General features: G+C 40.0%; 1 protein-coding gene across 1 annotated transcript in view; it reads left to right on the top strand.

Moving 5' to 3' along the window:
• LOC109862651 (laccase-like) overlaps positions 1 to 22,062 on the top strand; it is a 42,566-nt gene that overhangs the window by 14,101 nt on the left and 6,403 nt on the right. The gene's annotated exons all lie outside the window — the stretch shown is intronic.

Genomic DNA, 22,062 nt, shown 5'->3' with positions numbered 1-22,062 from the left:
AATCTCTCTTTTACGGCAATCAACGTATTTCATCAATAATGTGATGTTACACATTGTTACATTGTAACACCTCCTATTGTTGCAATGCGTTCCATCAGTCATCAATCATTCCTTTTTCTCAGCGTTATATCATCAATTTTCTGAAGTCGTTAGCTCGCGCGTAGCTCAAGTAGCTCAATTATTCGCTTAATTACGATTGTCACCGGGGAAATGAAAGTCTGATAAAGCACCCTCTTTCCATTTGTGCGTGTATTTCACGCAGCAGGAAACGCCTTGCTTGAGAGCCGGTCGTTTCGCTATTTTTATATTACACTTTGCCAGAATCGTGCGTACGACAATGGCCGGCAGTATCGTTACGTGAGACGAGTGTGCGCGTTTTCAGGAAATTCCGCCTACAAAAGCGGACTACGATTCTCGTATATCTTTCTGCAACGTAAAACTACTTTCCGCCGCACATTTTCCAAATTTCATGAGAGACAACCGCAAAATGTTACAAATATTACTCGCTTCTTTTTACAACGGCAATAACAATGGCAAGAACGGTATATAATAAAACGCGCAAGTTAGTAGTTGCGTAAAAATTGTAATAATTTTTAAATAACTTGCATAGAGAAAAAGAGAGAGAGAGTGAGAACGTAATTTTCGTAATTATTTAAATATATATTATTGTTATAAAGTATATTATAAAATATATTACAATGAGAGAAAATAATATATTTTCTCCAAACTCGAAACAATGTCGAAAGTTTGCGAAAGACACAAGGCTTTCTTGAAAGTTCGCACACCTATTTTCACGTGACCGGAGCAAGGAATCTGCGGAAAGCGAGTGTTCACACACATACACACACACACACAGACAAAATCACACAGCGAATGACGGTGAAATTTCGTTCCTAATATACCGATCAGTCGTGACGAGGCGGAAAGCGAAAACCGCTTATTCCGACGTTATTGTCTGCACCCACACCGTCTGGGAGTGGGAAGTTGCTTTTTGTTTGCATCCTCCGCAGAAGCGTGTAAAACGCTCGGCGACGGCATGACGAGGTCGGGAAAGTGCCGACCTGCCGTCCTCGATCCTTGCCTCCAACAACCTATCCTATGCTTCACCACACCCTTGCGCTCCCTCGGCTTCCATAACTCACGGTGATATGTCAAAGTGCAATCAGTTTTCCCAATTGCGCCAGCGCGAGGCGCAATCAGCGATTCTTCACGCATGTGTTTTACAATGGAATGAAATCTAAACCAACATGAAGTTTGTCGTTAAAATCCTTAGAAACTACTTCGCAACCCTCCCCCCATTTTCGAGTCAGTCGTTTTTCTAATTTTTCTCGTTGAAATTTGAGAGGCACGGCACCTGCCTCGCGCCGTTCGAGAGCGACTTTGTTGCGCGTGTCTTTAAAAACGTTTAACTAAAATAAAGTCACGTGACTTTAAAAACGTGACTAAAGTATAGTCACGTGTTATTTTTTCACTCCTCCCTCTCACTATTTTTTTGATTTTGATTTTCATGCGTTATTTCTGACATCTCTCTAATGTGTATTATATGGTTTGTAAGACGTATATACTTAGCTGTCATCGCGGTGACAGGTTGTGTTCACTGATACTACGCATACACTACATTTAAAATAAAAACAACAATGGCATGCGCGTAGCGCGCGCCTGTGTTGTGCTAGTATATAAAAAAATGCGTTAAAAAATTGTTACGCAGATACGCTAATGTTTATTTTTCCGCTAATTTTAAGAGATACAAAGAGCGGTATAACGAAGGAGTGAAATATCACCAGTCGATATATAAAGACTAGTTTTTCTTTTTACATAAAAATGTCCTGATTCTAATTGTTCATTGCTCTCTCTGACACTTTATAATGTGATAAACTATTTCTGCGGCCGAGCCGTAGTCGCATAAACTGTTCTTACGCGGGTAAGATAAACGAGTATGACTTGCCGATGGCATTACGAACTGACCGGACCACTTTCGATCCCCGTTTCAATACACGTATATATCCCGGCATGAGCTCATTCCGGTTCAGTTCACGTGATAATTCAATTAATATATCACAGCAGTCCGACTATTTCCTAAATTATAAAAAGCGTATCAGATGCCTCTGGTGTTTTTGATCTTGATTGAATTCTGAAACAGTCTCGGCTCGCGTGCGTAAATTTCGCAGTCTCTTCTCTAATTGAGCGGCGCTCGTCAAATATAACCGTTAACTTCGATAAAAATTAAAAACTTTATTCAATCGACGGAGTTTATTGCATCCTTAACGATGGAATCTCGTCTTTAATGATCGTAAACGTATATTCCCGCAGATAAGGTCTTTCACTCGGAAAGCATATTCTCGAAATTGATGCGTGAATATGTCACTTCTGCGTATCCTTGAAATTTCTCGATGTGTGTTTTTTTTTCCTGTTTCTCTTTCAGATTTGTAAAATCGATATATCTGCGTCGTGCGATTTAAATCTAAAATCACCGAATTTTTCAAATTTAATCGATTTAATGTCAAATAGTCGGAAGAAAATTTCTTCGGAGATCCGAAAAGATTTCGCGCGCATCCAATAAAGGCTGGCTTTAATCGTAAATTTAAAGCGCGTTTTTGTCACGTCATCATGTGAATTCAAATCACGAAGATTTCGCGACGGTGAAATCTCCGTTTACGGTGAAAATTTTTCATTTCTTTTTTTTAGAACGCGTTCCAATGAAATGACGAATAAACGAAGAGGCGTGCGGGTGGCGAGGGAAAACGTGTCACACGCCACGCAACTCACGCTTGCTTTGCTCCTTTATTCTGCTTCAAGAATGGATGCGTTATGAATCGAGCACACGCAACAAATCCCGTTGCTCGTATATTTAGATGAGAAGCCTTGCTTTTAAGAGCATGTCGGCCCGTGAGAATTTTTGTATACGCTAATTACGTCGTATTAAACTGCTTTCTTATTGAGAGCGCGCGCGCAGCAACGTTGTTTTAAATCGCAACGAATTTCGCAACGCCATAGTTTTACGACGAAAACCACGTATACTTTGCCAAATTTTTCTATAACAATATAAAAAATGCACGTGATTGAACGGTAGTACGTATGTTTGTAGTTTCAGCTTGGCTGATGATAATCAAAATATCTAAGATCGTTTCGAACTTTACGTGAATTTTTTTCATCTTTGAATTCTGTACGACTCTGTGTTTTAGCTTCTTAAGGTTTTTTTAATTTTTATTAAAAAATTTTTATTAAAAAAAAATTTCAAAAACAAAATTTAAGAGTGCGTTGTGCGAAAATTGAATTTTGATTTACATCACAAAGTTGAAACGTCGGCAACTCGGTAACGGAAATTCAGACACACGTTTCGCGAAATTAGATTATTTGACGCGTCCTTTCCTTGCGTGTCGCGACGGAAGAGCCGCGTTTAATTAATTAGGTATGCGTCTCTACAAGAGGCATCGTTAGTTCCGACTCGTGCTCGAGATGCGTTCCGACGCGCTTTGAATTCTGAGTCGTCTCGTCGTCGTGTGCTCGCGGGAATTTACCGGACGCGCGATCTAGATATCCATAATGCTGATTATTACGTCTGCGTCTCCGGCACTGACACATGTAGCGTGACACGGCGGAACGTGACGGACGCTCTCGCGACGCTGCTGCTGCTCGGCAGGACGCTTCGAAGCAACATACGGGCGATTTAGGGAGCTTTCTCAAGTGGAACCTACGTACGTACATCCGCGTCTGGAGATCACGCAGGAAAGCGGCAAAGCCGGAACTCGGAAAATAAATTCTATCTCTCGCGACGAGTTCGACTGGAACGCGGCGTGGTCTCGTATATCTTTGAATAAATACGAGAATCCTATCCAAATTTATGACGCGCGTTAGATCTTAATTACCCGGATGTTTCTATTAACTTTCACTGTGTATTGCGCATACCGAAAAAGCGTCCGTCGATGCTGACAAATTAAATAGCTGCTCGCTTTATATCCGGACATATAACACGCGTATCGACAGACACGTGTCGCGGATATGCCGCGCGCGGCGGATCGCATTTCACTCGGCGGTGATTATGGCTTCTTGAAGATGCGCATCGGGACGCCCGGTGAAATTTCTCTTATCGCACGCAACTACAACAAACGCATCGGCGCGAGCGCGCGACTTTTTTATTGCTCACGCGGCTCATTAAAGCCGGACGCATCAGCTTTCCTCTTTCGGATCGCGAAGATCGCGAACGAAGATATCGCTCTTTCTTGCGAGTGGAGCTATACTGACGGTATTCGCTGTTCCGGGAAGGAGTACGAAAAAAAAAGACATCGTCAAGTGACATCTTTATTTCGGGTCGATCTTTCTCTCGCGAAATAATTATTATTTCTTTTTTTATTACATTCTACAAATATTTTGGGAAGTATCACAAGCGCCGAAATCGCGCATCTGTTCGACAGGCTCGCTTTATAAAATTGAAATAAATCAATGGTCTTTCAAATTTTCGAAGAAATCCTTTCGCTTCCGAGCGTGCCGTATGGCATTTTCTATAAATAAACTATTGTATCCCCTGTGGGGATAATCCCGCTCGAGAGGAGACTTTGCTCGTGGTAGATTTTTCCTGATTTACGACCGAGTGCTGTTTTTTATGCCGTATAATTTATATCACCGGTGCTTATGTCGCTTATAATAAGAAACAGCTGGTCGAAGAGACCTTTAACCTAGCTTAGCGGCGACTATTATTATTGGTTTTTTTTTTCTATTTCGCATGAGAGCAGCTTTTGATCGATAAGTGTCATTATTCTCGATCACGTTCACTTGCGCGGCAATTGCAATATCACTTTTAAATTGCTTGTATGCGTAAGCTACTGGTGTTCAGGATAGCGAACAACTTGCAAAAACCTTAAAAGATTTTTTTATTTAAGTAGCTTATTGGTACAATATTGATAATTTTTCCACAAACTTCTCTGTATAATTTTTCAAGCGGATTAAAAACAAAAATTATTTGATATTCGCGGAGGAAACGTGTTGGGAAACAGCTTTTTTTTCTCTTCAGAAAGTGAAGAAAATGTTTTAATTACGAGGATCGCGATGGCGTTTACGACATTTTTATAGTCTCTCCATCGTTTCTGCTTTGCTACGTTACAGACAGGCACTGACGTTTTCTTGCAGCTAGTTAAGCAACGGTTTCGATGTTTTACGACACTTGCGAAATCCGTAACGTCTCGGTGAATAACTTAACGAGTTTACGTTAGAACGACGTGTTGGGAGTTGATAAGAGTCCACAATGGAACATTTTCAGTGTATTATCGCTCGGTTTAAGTTTTTTGACCGTGAACCAGCACGGCGGCTCGTGCGAGCGTATATATGTACTGTAGATTATATAAATTTAATTGCTATAATTATCTCATTTTTCATCGAGAAACCTCGCGCCGACGAGCGAGAACGCTTTTGCGGCGCGTGCGTGGGTTTTCACGGCGGCGGTGCATTTCACTGATTTATGGCGTGACGGCGAAATGGAATTATCTCGTCGCGCGGGAAAGAGAAACTGATAGACAAGAACGCATTTTCTTCTATTTTTTTTTTTTTTTTTTACAACGCACTCGATTTCTGCGCGTAAGCGCGCGGAAGGGATAATGACGGGTTGAATCACGTTGAATGTCGACACACACATCGCACACTCGTGTGCATTTACATATGTTTTCAAGTACTTTTGTAAAAAGAGAATTTTTTGATAAGCATTAAGATAATTTCTCGTTAATGATTACTATCTACATATGTTAGAAGACTGCTTTCACTTTACTCGATCAAGAGTTTTGCAATTTTATATTGTCGATAAGACGTAAGAAATGATTGCCCTTGAGCTGCATTATCGCGCTCGCCGTGACAAGATAAATTAAATGTAAATAAAAATATTTAACTTATAATTAACATGTTTCTCTGGAAATAGATTTTTTTCTCTCAAAAACTTTTGCGCAACTCACGATTAAAACGGGAAATTATTTTCTTTTTTTGTTTTGTCGCGTCTACGTTCACTTGTCATGCGATTATGTGCTTCACGCCCGAGTAGACACTCGCGCAGCAGCGACTGGTGTCGTTTTTGTAGCGATCACGGTTGCAGTGATTCATGCCGCTCAATGGAGTTGCGTCTTAATGAATAGAAATTAGCTGAGAATGGTAAAAGTTCACTTTTCCCAGGTTTTATCCCCAGTTCGATGCCTCATGCTAATCGCCGCCACAATGTTGCTGCCGCATTATCGTGTCTGCATTCACGAAGGTTGCGGTGCAACTCGCGAACAGAAACGCCAATAGAGTTAATTACGCTTGAAAAAAAAGAAGCGAATCGATAAGAAGCTGATCTAGACCAGTAACGATTTGCTGAAGTAATGTTTTAATTGATAATGAACTTGTCAATCCTTCTGTCGTTGTTGAGAAAATTACGAGACGTGCAATTGCACACAAGTATGCGCACGAAATACAAATTATTAGTGCGAGATTATATCAGTCGAGACATCCAGATAGAAATTTGAATAAGCGCATTTACGATAAGTCAAACTGATTTCAATTACGTCCAATTAGTGGTAATTATGCAGTTGAACAAATTTTACATTTAGTTAGTTGTGATAAGAAAAAGTTGATATTTATGTACAAGAGCACAAAATGCAAAATTAATGAATATGTAAATTCGTCATGTAAAATATATACCGCGTATATACGATTGTTTATTTTGATTGTTGTGAAATTATATCTTCAATTTTCTCGCGTCTCGTGTAAAAACGTACGCGTCTTTCTCGCATCGCCACGCGCAGTTCCCAGTAGTTGTGTATACTTTCTATTCATTCAGCAGACGTGCGATTTCGACTCATGTTACGGGATTCCGCTCGGCAAATTTTAATACGCGTCACCGTTAACGTGACGCGCGTTTCGCTTCATAGAGATCCGCGTGTTCGCGCGCGATTTCTTCGCAACCATCGCGCGCGAGCATAATTCGCTGGGCCAATTTCACGAAGTCACGCGACGCTCGTTTTAGAGATCGGATCCACATTCAGCCCGCGGGGCTTCCAGTACCTAACTAGGTGATGAAATCCAAGTCGGTGTCATCTTCTGCGTGTGTGTACGTTACATGGGAAATAGTTTGTTTCAAAATGAAACAAAATTGAGAAAGTAAATTAGATAAATATAATTAAGCAAAAAGAGAGAACGAAAATAATTATTATCAATGCTGAACGTGATTGCGAAATTCGCCGTGATTTATGCGCAAACTGCGGAACAAAACAAAACCGAAAATCAGCATGCATCTCACGCGAGTGCTCGTTGTGAGTAGCCGACGGAAATTTTGGTCAAATGGTGGCACGTGTTCCACATAACACGCGTGACGCGTATAAAAAAATAAAAAAAAATAAAAAAAAAAAAACATTCTCCCGTTTTCTGACCGAGAAAGATACCGATCATTCGAATTTCTACTTTCGCTCTCGTGCGAACCGCACGAGGGTTGTTGACAGCTGACAATTTTCAGACTCGGATTTCGAGTATAAAAATCGATTGTCTATGTAAAAATCTACTGTCAAATACGATTTCAATTTTAACGCAATTTACACGCTAAAAGTGGCGCACATCGACAATCAATCAATGTAAAATGTCAGCCGTAGATAGATCGGCTGAGAAGGGAACGTGGGGTCACGTGGGATGTGTTCAAATTGATTTTACTTGTGTCGTCGGCAGTTACGGGTAATCATCTCGAGCGGACTCGTTGTTGTGTCAATACGTCGTTTTTAAGATTACTCCGCAGTTAAAGCCCAACAAGTGCAACCGGTGCACGTTAAAGGTCGCGTAATGCAAGATGAAGGGGCCCGGCATAATAGGGCCAGAAAGATCACGACTTGCACGAGCGTGCGACAAAAAGAGAAGCCTTTGCCAAGCAAAAGCGCGGCCACGCTCGTGCGCAAGACTTCGCCGTAGAAAGAAAGAGAGAGAGAGAGAGAGAGATCTTCTTTATCTTATTTTTAAGCAAAAAAATTTTGGTAAACAATAAAATGTCACGTAGCGCGCAAAAGAACGGAACAGAACATAAAACTTATGTCTTCGCTTAAGTGGAGAAAAGTAACAGAGAAAAGAGGGGGGGGATAGGAATGACTAAATTCTCTCAACAAGTGTGTCAAGTTCGTAAAATTTTTATTAACGGATTTCTTGGTCATTAAGATCGCCACAACCAACGCCGATGTAAAGTGTCAGTTTAATGAAGTCGTTGAGTATTTGAGATGATAAAATATTAGGTATGTGAACAGATTTGCGTATCGAACAAAACCATGAGATGACAGATGAAATGCGTGTGCCTAGACACGTAGAACTTGTTATTTCTATTTACATAAATTGATCGTGAAAACCTGTTTCCGTAGTTGATAATTTTATCGCAAATTCCGTGAGCTCTCAGAATAATGAAAAACTTTTATATGATGAACGACTTAATGTCGACTACTGCTTTTTGACAGTGACAAATTGTATTTCTATGTGGGTCGAGCAAAGTTTATCTTGAAGTTTCTAAAACGCGCGATAATAATAACCACACGCCACATTGCAGTTTGGAATTGTTTATTGATAGAAAAAAAAAAACCAGCAATTGCGCGCCTTCACATCTAGTTTTTTTTTTAGACATCGAGACGGATTTATTGTCGAAAATCTTCAAAAATCTGCAAAATTGATAGATTGGAGCGAATATTAACGGTAGCACTTTTTCAATCATCTTAATTGTCCCGAGACAAGAATTGCTCGTGACATTTTTGCGCGCGTCCGAAGAGAACATCGATCGCCAATGACGTTCATCAGCTACCACCTGAACAGCTACATGACGTATCGATGCTATCAAAGTTTGTGTTTTATTAATCCGTTACCTTCTTAACGTCTAATGCCATTAGAATAACATCGATATTTTGAAAGTAAAATTTTTCGAACGTGACGTTCCGAAAAGAACTCTTTTTTAATCCTTTCACAAGTCTGAATCACGCACTTTCTACTTAAAATTGATTTCTCTTATTTCTAAACAATTATCGCGCGACAAATAACAATACAAAACTAAAATAATTAATAAAAAATTGTAATGTTTATTGCACACCAAGATTTCGATATGCAATAATATAAATGTTACAATTATATTTATGTACATATGTTGCAATTGAATGTTTATTATTATATTAACTTATGTGATTATTTGAGCGCGTTTGCGTATTCGTTCGGATAATTTTCATTTTTTTTTTTTGCCGTTACCGCGTTTCAAGGTAAATATGCGATTCCATCTTTTTTACGTAACGATCGCACTCCCGGCGGGCCCATTAAGTCAGTGTTAAACCGAGATGTCGGGTTCGTTGAGCTCGTGCACTTGGCATTGACAAACCCGCTCGACGTACGGTCTCTCACGAAACTAACCTGGCGGCTTTTCTGTCCGATCGTTGACTGTGCTATATCCTCTCTTTATCGGTCGAAGAACGACGGTTACCGTTCGGCAAGGCCGAATGTCGAATTTTTATTAAAGTCTGTCGCAAAGAAGCGAGAGAAATCCAGCTGAATCATTCTAGTTTATTATTACAACGATACTACGGTAGTTCGCGTTTACGCCACGAGCTAACGTAACTACCGTTAAGAGACTCGTTAACTTAAAAAAAAAAAAAAAAATGCACAAAAAGAAAAGTGTTACCAGAGAGAATAAAGAATTTTTGTTCGTAAAACGTCTTGAACATTTTGTTGGAAAGATCTCTAGTATTGTCTGGATATAAAGAGATACTCTCGTCGCAATTATAAAATATTAAGTTGAGATTGCGGGAGGACCGCAGAGAGGTTGCTTTCTTTTTTGTATTTATTAGTAGACAGAACGCTTTCATCTCTGCGTGTCTTTTATTGTAATTATTATACGATTCCGTTAGTCGCGCGCAATAAGAAACGTACGATTTTAAACGAGTTTGAGAATTGATTAACGTACGAGACCGCAGGAGTAGGTACGTACATCCCGAAACCCGCAAAGGCGAAGGCGAAAGGTAATTTCGCCGGTGAAAACACATCGCGGATGCAGAGAGACGAGTTAGGGATGGACGTCTATCTGGGATCACCGTGCGCAAAAAGACCGAGCACTCTCTATTTCCGAAGCAGCCGTCGAAAACTGTGTCACGCTTTCTGCATCACTTCGCCGGCACGTAAGCAAGTCGATCAAATCCGAAAGAAATCGATTTTATGCGGGCGACTGATCGATCGTCGCTCCGAGCGATACTCTTTGCCGAGACGCGAACGAAAAATTTCGTCTCTCCGGATGCGAATTTTTCAAATCTGATTATTATTTCTGCGAGATACGACGTTGACTCTCTTCGTTGAAATAACGTTTTTTTTTTTTTTGTTTTTTTTTATCGACTATACCGGCCAACGATTAAGTGCTGAATTTTTTTTCTGAAATCAAGAATGAGAAGGAATGTATCGCGATAAAATCAATCAAGAAGATAAAACACGGACGCGGCCGGGTCAATGATTTCTTACATAGGTTCAAACACCTCGCGTGGGCAGCTCGTCAAACGATGCAACCTGATCGTAATAAAAACAATTACCATCTGCTACCATGTGCGCCAATCAGATTTGAACGACTACCTACTGGTGGCTACCGCGAAAGCGAGTCTTCGTATTCGTTTAGAAGTCGGGACCGATGATGAATGGCTTACGTGACGGTCTATCAACCGCGAAAGGGCAGGCTCGTTTGTAAAGTGTATTCCCGTGTTCGTCCAATTAATACTCTTATTGAAAAAATGTGACAGTATCTTTGAAGCGTCAATCAATTATGCGCATGTTACGCATGCCTGCTTGCACGTCCCTCTCGATTTATCTCGTATACTTTATAAATTACACCGTATACGCCCGACGTCATATTGCCGAACATTTCGATTGAGCGCCGCGCGTGGCGCGAATTTTATCGAAAAATGACAGATTCGTATCAAATTTAATTGAGACCGTGAACTAGTTTTTCTATTCGATTAACGTACAACGTAACTCTCGTAAAATTTATGCGTCACTAGATCTTATTAAACGTAGTTTCCCGAAGTATTCAATTGCGCATAAAACGATTAATATCAGAGTGTGACAAGAAAATTAAGTGCGAACCATATTTTATACTAAACAACATTGTGAGGTGAGGAAATTAATTGCGGAACAATTTTGCTGTCCACGCATCGCAATTTCTCACGACCCAAACTCGATAACGTCAATTTGGCTTCTCGGAAAATTACTTTCGTTCGCGCTTTCTTTGCCGGTAAAAAGCGGTTCTGGAAAATAGTTTGATACACGGAATACATAAAAATTGTGTCAATATATACAAAATATTGACGCTGCAACATATTTTGTTTATAGACGGAAACATCGGCGCTTTCTCTAGCAAAATAAAAAAAAAAAAGCATAAATTTGTCTCAATGATTACATTTTTGGGGGATATAAATTTATACGCACATTATAATACATTTACATAAAAAAAACTGTTTTAGCTTTCCGTTACATACGTAATAAAGTCTTGTATAGAAATGTAAGAATGCAATATTTAAAACTATACGAAGCAATAAATGTCAGAACACGGCTGGTTTATTTATCTCCGAGCAATTCTGTCGATTACGCGAAACCTTTTCGCCGGTGTTCAACAATCGATCGGCTCGGCAGAATTTTCTCGCCTCCATTGCATAATCTCACTTAGACACACAATGCAACTAATATCACAAAATTACCTATTTTATCCGCGGGGAGCGTTTGGCTTTGCATAACTTTGCGACGACCGGCGTCCCGTTGGATAACGCGGCGATGGAGCGCTTCAGGAAACTGTTTTAAACCCGGCAAAATGATACGGCGGAACGCACCAAGGCTACGTACATATAATTCTCTATAATCAGAGCTTTACTAGTCTCGCTCGAAACATTCGAACGAAGTATAATCTCGCGGAAACAAACCGCAAATGACGGAGCTACCGCTCGTTTCGCCGCGGCACGCGGACGAATGAAAATGAGAAAAATACGAAGAGAAGAGAAAGGAGTAGAGCCGCGGAGCTCTCTTTCCTGACACAAGCGGCAATGACCCAGACGCATCGTAACTATGCCGTTACGGGATATATAATCCAGACATCGGAGATCCCATACGTCCGATAAGCGTGCACAATTCGTATACCTTTCAGTAAAATATGCTTGCGAATAAATATAACGATTAGGCCGAATAATATCGTTCGCTTCGAGACAGCTCTGAATAATCAAAATGCCGCGGATTTTCTTTCAAATAATTAATTCTTAAACAAGTTAATATATCGATACAGCTACGTAGCGTAACGATTGTTTCAATAATACAAATTTTTCATCAACATTAAGAGCCTCAAATAAAAGTTTTATTAAAAATTTAATTTTAAAATAGCACGTGAAGTAAATAAAAGAGAAAGTCTTGTACGTATAAATTATGAAGCTCGCAAGACAAAAAGAACGTAATAAAAATCAAAATACAAAGTTTTTTCAAGTAATTAATTTTTAAATTAATATCAATACACAGGGTAACAATATGTTCCACTTGCAATAATGCAAATTTCTTGCCAAAAGTAAGCCTCGAATAAAATTGTTGAAGATTTATTTATTTTATTTTAACGTTAAATTAGTGTAAATTATAAATAAAACTTTTATAGTTATAGAAAATTACAAAACTCAAGAAAGAACAAAATGATACAGAGAAAGAATAAAATGCTGATAATAGGTTATATTAATGCCAGATTATCGTTCTGTAAGATCAATCGTAATCGATACTTTCCCGTCTTAGTAACTGATAACGATTACACTTGGGATAAGGTGTAAATTTACTGACAGTTAATGACAATAATGTGGCAATAATAGATTGACCTAGATACTCCCGCACGTTTAGTAGAATTGAACGTTTAATAATTTTTTGTTTTTGGTTTTTTAGCCACAAAGTATATCTCCGGCTATATATTATATGCGGGGTTGAACTTTTGATTGAAAACATTGTTTTCAATATTATTTCACACACACACACACACACACACATCTGTCTATATTGTTTTAATATATATATATATATATATATATATATAAAATAAATACATATAAACACAGAAATATAGCAAATCGTGTTTCTTCTCAAGAAAATGTTTCTTGACCGTGCTATATAAACATCAGGCGTGAAATTATGTGGCAACCTCGGCAAGAAGTGGAAGAGATTTTCATAACTCCGCAAGAACGTGGCCACTCTACACGTCACGAGATATGCATCAAGAATTTCACTTCGACATTTCAAGCGAAATAAAAGCTGCTAAAGTGTGATTTGTTCCTTTGCAAATCCAGCAAGACCGAACTTGTCACAATCGCTCACATACACTTTCAGTTTTATCAGAGATTATATCTTAATAATAAATTCCTCGGTCGATTTGAATTTAATATCCTTTTCTACGTTGCTCTTGTGTATTTTGATTTACCGTAGTAACGTTGCAATGACTTTTCCATTTTATACAACTTTCGATTTACGCACTTTCATCGATAAGAAGAAAAGAAAGAACGATGAATAAGTAAAACAAGCGTTGTACAACAACATTCGACGATAACGCTCGTACGGCTGACGCTAATTGGCTCGTTCTACTGATACGTCAGCAATAAAGCATCGCCAGTCAAGCATCGAACGAGGTTGGGAACCGAAAGGGTACATTAGCCTCTCAGTCAGACAACGATTGAGGCGTTGCGTATCTCGCGCGCGTATGCAGCGCTTATCCTCGGGACCAAGACCTTCACGTTTAGGTGTTCGCCGAGCGTCTGCGAGCGTGACGTGATTCTATACGTGGCAATTACCTGGCGTCTCTCTCTCTCTCTCTCTCTCTCTCTTACAAAGCCGCGTAACAATATCGCGACTCGAGCTGGTTACTTAAAGAAATTACCGCGCGCCGATCGGCAAATAGAGATATATAATTTATGCACACGTTGTTGAATATCAAGATTGTGTGATATCGTGCAAACAAAAAAAAAAAAAAAAAAAAGAAACGTAACATCCTTCTCGCGCCGTGAAAACGTATAATGTTACACATCACGACTGACATTATGAAATGCGATTCCTTTCAGGAAAAACACGTGTTAGGATTGTAATTTGTTCAAAGGCTAGATTGCGAGAAGCGATGACATTACAATTCTCGAATATAAATAATATAACGTAATTCTCGATGCGCGTTGTGGAAGTAAATAATATTTTTAACAGAGAAGAGCAGATCTTTGACGCGCGCATTTTTAGAAAGCGCGCGAGAATAAGTCTCGAGCTGCGTTGTTACAAAACTAAATGAGACATGAAAAATTGGCCAATAATGATGTATCTCGATTAATCGTACTTTTTTTTGCTTCAATTTGCGGCGCGCCACGTACGGATTATTGCAACTAAAATTTCACTTTTCCCCCGTTGATTCTAACACCGCCGAAAGATCTTAATGTAATGATCCGATCGTTATCATTATCACGATCAAATTGTATTTCCCTATTACATTTCGCGCGCACACGCGGCGATTGCACGAAGTTTGTTGGAACAAATTTCACGTCCATGACTGACCGAAACTTTTTCCAACAAATCGACATACTTTGTTTTTTTTTTCTTTTCTACATCGCAACAGAACACGCAAGGTCGGCCTCGATCAACCTCAAGATTAAGGCTAGGCGTACATTGAAGAATAGACGGCAATGTACAATTTATTCTCTCTTCGTTATTTCTCAGTAAAATAATATTTATCTTTTTAAAATGAAGATCTTTATATTATAAATCAAAACCTAAGACTTCGAGAGCCGTGCACCACGTGTATGTGCAAAATGAATTTTTAACTGTGTAAATTAATGCACATGAAAAATTCGAATTTGAATAACAATTCTAAAATTTATATAAGATGCTACTTTGCATCGTATAAATTTTAACGTTTAATTAATTTGGTGTGTTCAAAATTGTGTGCTCAAGTTTTCATTAATATTTATTTGACTTTTCGAAAGATCAAGATTTTATTCACTTTCATTTTTCATTGTTTATGTGTCACGTGGATACTTACAGTTGTCTGTACACGCACTAGATTTCTCTTTTCCGTCATACGTATTACAATATGCACACATCTTAATTCTCTTTTATCTCCGAATCGCACGTATTAACCAATTTATTATTATCTTTCATCGACGCGCAAAGAGCAGCCGGTTAATTACAATCATTGCCTTATAATGATTACAATAATTATACCATTAACGATAAGTATCGATGGCTCCCTCTTCTCCCGTTCGTTCCATTCAAGAGAAGCGACAGCGAGGAAGAAGACGTAAAAAATCTGCAGAAGCGATCGGACGCGATAGTCAGCCGGACATTATTAGAAACACCGCCGCTCGGAAGGGAAAGTCACGGGGAATATATTTTACGATCGCAATCTGTATATATCGCTAGGCGAGCCGCCCGATAATTACGGTGCCGCGAAAATTACAATGCGTGAACTTAGCCGTTCGACGTGGCTTTCCGAACGATCCGTACGATCGACGTAAAAAAACAAAAGAAAAAAAAAAGAAAACTTCTCCATTCCTCCTTCATGTCTCGATATATATCGTTCGAGTCAGAGGGAGTCGTAATTTCATGCCACGATCGGCAACGAAAGTGCGTCCTATCGCGAATCGCTCGTGCGAACAACGAATCGTTATAGGGAGAGAAGGAAACTCGATGGCGGCATTGGAAGGAAACTGGACTTATTGTTAGTAGGACGATACCGACGCGCGACCGTGAAATTTATTCCCGTGCGAATATTTCCGGCAGTGAGATCCGCGCGCGCGGCAGATGATAAGCCTTTCTCCTCCGTAACGATCGTTCAGGCGAATCATTTATTTAAGTGGCTCGTGATCGTCTTATTTTGTGACCACTGGAGGCGTTAGGAAAGCAGCATCAGGTGCGCGCCCGCGGCTAACGCAATCGCGGCGAGAATCGCCAACGAACGACGACGAGAGAATCGAGCGAGAAGGATCGATGTGTTAAGCATTAATTATCGTTTAATTGCCGAGCAGCGGCGGTAACGAGTCGTGTTCCGACAACCTATCCTCCCGATGCCTTTCGAGGAGATCGTTCGATCTCGCAAATAACTTTATCTCCTCCATTTCAGAGGTAAAATCGCGCGTGTGCAATTAAGACGTTGACTTTTTAAGACCAAAATAAAAACAGTCGAGAATATCCCGAATTACACGGAAAATTCCCAATATTTTTCTGTCTTGTATAATATCACCTGTTGAGATTCAGAGGTGAATCAGCGAATTCTGATCTTGCGATCTCGCGAATGTGTGTCTTTTTGTTTCATCAGCAATTTCTACGCACCAAGAACGGGTTTTTTTTTAGAGACGAACTCTCTTCACAAGGTCCGGGGAATATCTTTCACGTCAAATCGCAACGGCAATCACGCAGGGATCGACTTTTCTCTCGTCACACCCATGTTCCGTTTAATGAGAGAAACACGCACGTTTCTCAGCTTGTACTTTCAATAACGCGCCGATTGAGCTTGAAATTGACGTATATACGCCATCTAATGATGAATAACGTGGATAATTTCTCCAATGCACGTGGCCACGACTTTCGTCGCGAACTGCAATTTGTAACGTAACTCTCAGCGGTACTGGGAAGACCCACCTTTGATTTGCGGAGCAAACTGTCGTAATTACGTCCATTAGCGCAATCCAGGCGGCGCTTATGTGCCATAATTACGTACCAATCTGAAACGCAACTCCACTTCTCTGTCGCGTCGATTGGTCTCCTTTCCCGCCGTCTTTTTCCTTCGCGCTCACCCGTTTGCACAACCGAACCGCGCGCCGCGGAGAGCAGCTCTTCGAGAGAGCTCCGTTCCGTGAGATGAGACGAGGGCAAGGACAAGGCCAAGTTTGCGAGCGGATCATCGCACACTTTCCCATCCGCGCTCCCCCTCCGTTTTCACTCCTAGACTCGAATCTCCTCGATTGAATAGCGAATGGAAACGTCGAGGATTTATCGAGCATTTGCAATAGGAAGTTTTCTTTTTACGTAATCATATCGAGGAAATACAGACTCGTATATGAGAAATGTTTTATATATAAATCGATGTATTAATTAAGTTTATTTTTTTATTTTAAAACATATATTTATCTAATAGACACTTTTTTGTTTTTATTAGATAAACAATACAGAATTATTGTAAATTACGTAGCGCGAATTACTTGAGTTCTGCTTTAATAGACGTTGTCGCTCACACGAAAGAAGGACGACGTAGGACTATGATCAAGATGCGACATTAAACGTAGCGGAGCTCGATACCGTCACATCATGAGCTGACTGCTGGCCTTTTATTTGAACTTTCACAAGACGAGTACTGCAATCTCGGTCTCTCTCTCTTTCTCTCTCTCTCTCTCTTTCTTTCCGCGCGTAGCGGCTCCCACGGTAAATATCAATAACGTGCACACGTGGTGTGAGAAGAAAATCCCGAGTCTTCTGAGACACACAAATAATACTACGATTTTTCTCGCTTTGTTTTGCGACTTGTAAGAATCGGAATCGTAGAGAGTAAACACGTTTCGTTTCCGCTCAGTTGTTAATCATCTTTTGCACACTTTCGTTCTCGCTGACACACTAAATCGATACTCCTGTAAATACACACACACACACACGCGCGCGAAAAGCTTGTGAGAGAATTTTTGTTTTCTGCGTTTTAGCACGCGAACGTTTAACCGCTGGAAAGTCGCACTTTTATCGCGCAGCTTTGTGGATTCCGCTCTCACTTCCTCGCGTGTTTTATTGTTTGTTTGTCAACCTTTGCGGTCGCGTTTTCTTTTCTTTTCTAAAAAAAAAATTAGCCAGATTAAAAGTCACATCTCACGTGAAATAAAATAAAATAAGATAATTAGTTCACGCGCGGTTCGATTCAATTATGTTTATTTCACTTTGTATATCGGGAATATAACATCTGATACCGGAGCTTTTTAGCTACTGCGATATCGCGTGTCTCGTTTGACATTTATAGTTGCATTTATAGTAATCTGATAACGCGCGAGAGAACTAATTACGCCTCGCCTTAGCGTGGCTTCTGATATCGGCGGCAAATTGCATTCGTATTTGTGCGATCGAAATTGTATTAAATGACGACACTACAATCGGAGATGCGTTTGCAAATTTCCGCATAACTGTATTAACTTTCGTCTTGTTTCAAGACAGTTGCGAAACTTCTTTCGCTCTCGGACACTTCGCGCGCGCGCGCACCTGACGTCAAAATATTTCTTCCGATGCAGGAAAGTTGACCCGACTTTGTCGAGATGTGAGAAGCGATAAAAAAAGAAAAAAAACGGAATCGTGAAAAATACTTGAAATTGTGTCGGTCGAAAGGCGTTTCTGTTCAAGTGAGACGTTAAGCGAGATGTCAAGATAATTACCGGGTCCGAGTCCCAACCAACGTGTCTTGAGGATCACGTCACGTGCGAACTTAATCACGTGCTCGCCAATGTTCGTTTTATTTTTTTTTAAACAGCACGTCATGCTGCATGAAAGAGAGGAAACGATATGATTGAAGAAAGCGCTGACTTGACGTGCGAATCGATCGAAAAGTCAGCCGCAACTTGTGTGCTCGTGAATTTTAATCAACCGACAACAAAGTTTCTTCCTCGAAAGACTCGAAGTTAATTTGTGTAATACAATGTCAAAGATAAAGGAGACTCGGAAATTTAATTCTTACGAATGCTCACAGCGTATTTTCTCCGAATGCTTTCACCTCCGATTATTCGTCACATTCAGGGAGAATTTTTGTCGATTTTCTCCATGCCGCGAGGAAAAATTAAAAGCAAATCGTACGCGGAAAAGAAAATTATGTAAATTGCACGTTGCGCCGTGAGTTGTTTTATCGCACGTGCGTGCGTTTTGTGCAATTACACATTTTTTGACGTCGGACTAAATATAATCAGCGTTCTCACGGGAAAGTCTGAGAGTTGCAATAGAGTTAATTAACTCTCTGAAAACCCCTTGAAATTCTTCATGTCGAAGCGTGCAGCATTGTTTATTTTAATGGAGAGACGTGTATGAGTTACATGTGCTTCTCCTATCCTTATATTGACATTAAGAGAGAGCCCGCAAAAGTTTGTTAGCATCTCGAAATTGTCTTAGTTAATCGATGTTCTTCCGATATTGCGTAAGTCGCGCGTCACTCACGGAAGTCGCACGTTTCGTCAGCAAAAAAAAAAAAAATAATAAAACGATTAGGGACAAAAACAAGTCGGCCGGTCGGATGTTACCTCGGCAACCTCCGGGCGAGCAATCGCGACAGGCGTAAAAAATAAAAGTGCGACGAATTAATTGCCGCGCGAAAAGAGCGCGGCGCGGTGCAACCGTGAAAGCGCGATTTTGTCTTACTTAATTCATTGTTTTTTTCTTGCACAACCGCGCTTATGGCGACTGTGTGCGCTTGTCTTACGACAGCGTCGTCACCCATCCCGCGCGATATAATGAACTACGGCGAGTCGTGAGGGCGACCCATTACACGCCCGCGTTATGCACCCGCTCTAAATGACGCGACCGAGCTAGCACGACATTGCCTCACCGCCGCCGTCGTCTCTCATTGTCGTCGTCACGGCGGGCATCCGCGTGACGGTTCCCGCCGGACACGCAAGTGGACCTTCCACTCTCGACAGGAAGGTTCGCGAACTTTTCTTACAATCAGGTCTTTTGAAGTGGATATTTTCTTAGAATATTTTGCAACATTGTTTTCGCTTTCTCTCTTGTTAAATAAGATTCAGCGCGGAAATTTCATTGTCAAAACATGAAAAAATATCGTAAAGAGAATATCTTGTAAAAAAAAAAAAACTAATTTTATTTTATATTAACCTGAAAAATTTTTTCAAACAGCAAAATGCCATCGACCAGCAGTAAAATTCGTAAACTCGTTTAACCGATAAAAACGTCAGCAAAGAAATATTCGAACGGCGTAACTTACGCAGAACTCTGACTGGTAATAAGTCGACGTTATTCCGTGGGCGGACGGAAAAATTTCGAAGAATCGGCATTAGACGATTGTGTGGTGTCGAAACGCGGCTACGGTGCGCGACTTTCATCGCGGGATATAAATCATTCGGCAGTCCGAAATGGCATTTCTCGCGGTGAACATTACCTACGCTTGCCGCCGGAAAACGTCGCTCCGACTTCGATAGTATATACACCAGATCGACGTAGTCGATCGGACGACAAGCCATGCGGGAATAGTCCAATGTGTGCTCGTTACGTCACTCGTTGCCTCGTGGCACGTAACAATTCCGATGGTAAAAAGAAAAAAAAGATTAACGAGCTATCTGCGTTGTGCCGCGATGCAATTGCGCGGGATTCGAAATACGAGCAATTGTAGAGCGGAATGCGTTCAACAAGTCATCCACGTAATCATAAAATGAATCCCGGTTCAAAACAATTCGGAATAGTTTATGTCATTGACTACTATAGTGGAATGTTCGTTCCTATTGGAAAAACAATTTGCATAACTTTTTCTGAATATGTATGTTTGAAATGTCTAAAAGATTTTAAAATACTTAAGTAACACAAATTCAAATTAAACATGTAATATATGCGTGTATACAGAAGCATATGATTAAAAATTATTCACGGTGATAAACAATTTCCCTTTCATTGGCGCGGAGATACTGTGAGATCGTTATACGTCGGAGAAAAGTAGTTCTTGATAGAGGCAAAAAAGTCTGTCAGAAAACAGTTTCGCCTGAGCGCATGAACAAAAGGAGATGTCGGTGCCACCGTAGTCACAGAAGAAAAGTACAGAGTTGTGTTCCGGATAACTCCCATTTACGGCGCCGAACTTTTCTTGCTGCTATTATGAGAAATCGTTATTTTCTTTACTTATTGACGAAGGTCGCTAATTTGCGACATTCACATTTGTGAAACGTTGCGTTCAAACACAATTTATATATCTTTAATGACATACGCGATATATTATAATATCAATGCATATTATAATATCGAGTGTGTATTTTTTATTTTAAAAAATATATAAATTTATGATTTTTATTTTGTACGCATTTTCAATGTAGAACTAATGCGTTGTACAAGCTTTGCGTTTTGTTTTTGTGAGAAAAAGAAAAGACATTAAAATCAAAAGATAAATTACACATCATTTTGCGTGTTTATTTCGGGATATTTTCTCTCTCAAAAAAAAGTCAGAATTAACATAACGTTATAGCGGAGATCGTACAATAAATCTAAAACCTTCTACGTAATATTAAGTAGAATGTTATTGCGTCGTTTTTCATTGTACATTTATCCGAACAAGCATTAAGATCAACCGGTACAAAGCATGAAATATTAGACGTCATAGTTGAAAAATCCCTCAAGATAAATCTTGAGCAGCGGCGGCCGATCTTTAATAGCGCATTCTATCGCTGCATGCCGTTGCTAACTTCAAACGTGACTACAATGCGCGAATAGGTTTCCCTTTTTTGTCTCGATACAAATCAAGGAATTCCGTGGTAAATAAATCGATCAGATCGTTATATAATGGCAGATTAGCGTCTTGTCGACGGAAGATGATCGCGTAATATTGGTTTTATGAAATTTTTTTCTCCAATCTTTTTTTTTCTGCACGTGCGCAAAATAGAACAAACTTAATACCATCTCACTGTCGCAACTATCACTTTTTGTACTTGTTTAAAATTGTGCTTATTAAGCCACAGATCTTATGCCGATTGAAAACCTCAGCTTTCTACTTGATTTGAAAAATCATTTCCGCTCCGCGCCCACGCGCGACCGATACTGTTTCGGAATAATTTTCTAAGCTACGATCGATCGACCGCGAATGCATGAATATTAAGCGACTACTCTAGCTACATACAAGACCAAGAGAAATTCTCTCTCTCTCTCTCTCTCTCTTTCTCTTTCTAGCTACATGTACACACATACATACACACACACACACACAAGTCTCGAGAGAAATTCTCATTAGATTCGAGATTTCAAAAACCTGAATGTGTCTTCGTATTTTGGATACTTGCTTTCTGCGACTCTCTCGATGAACATTGAAATATTGGAACGGGATTGCTACACGTAACGAGTCTAAAACCTTTC

Source organism: Pseudomyrmex gracilis, unplaced genomic scaffold, assembly GCF_002006095.1.
Source record: "Pseudomyrmex gracilis isolate BER0280 unplaced genomic scaffold, ASM200609v1 scaffold_10, whole genome shotgun sequence".
NCBI lineage: Eukaryota > Metazoa > Arthropoda > Insecta > Hymenoptera > Formicidae > Pseudomyrmex > Pseudomyrmex gracilis.
Note: the sequence above shows the minus strand (reverse complement) of the source record. Positions and strands in the feature narration are given on the sequence as shown.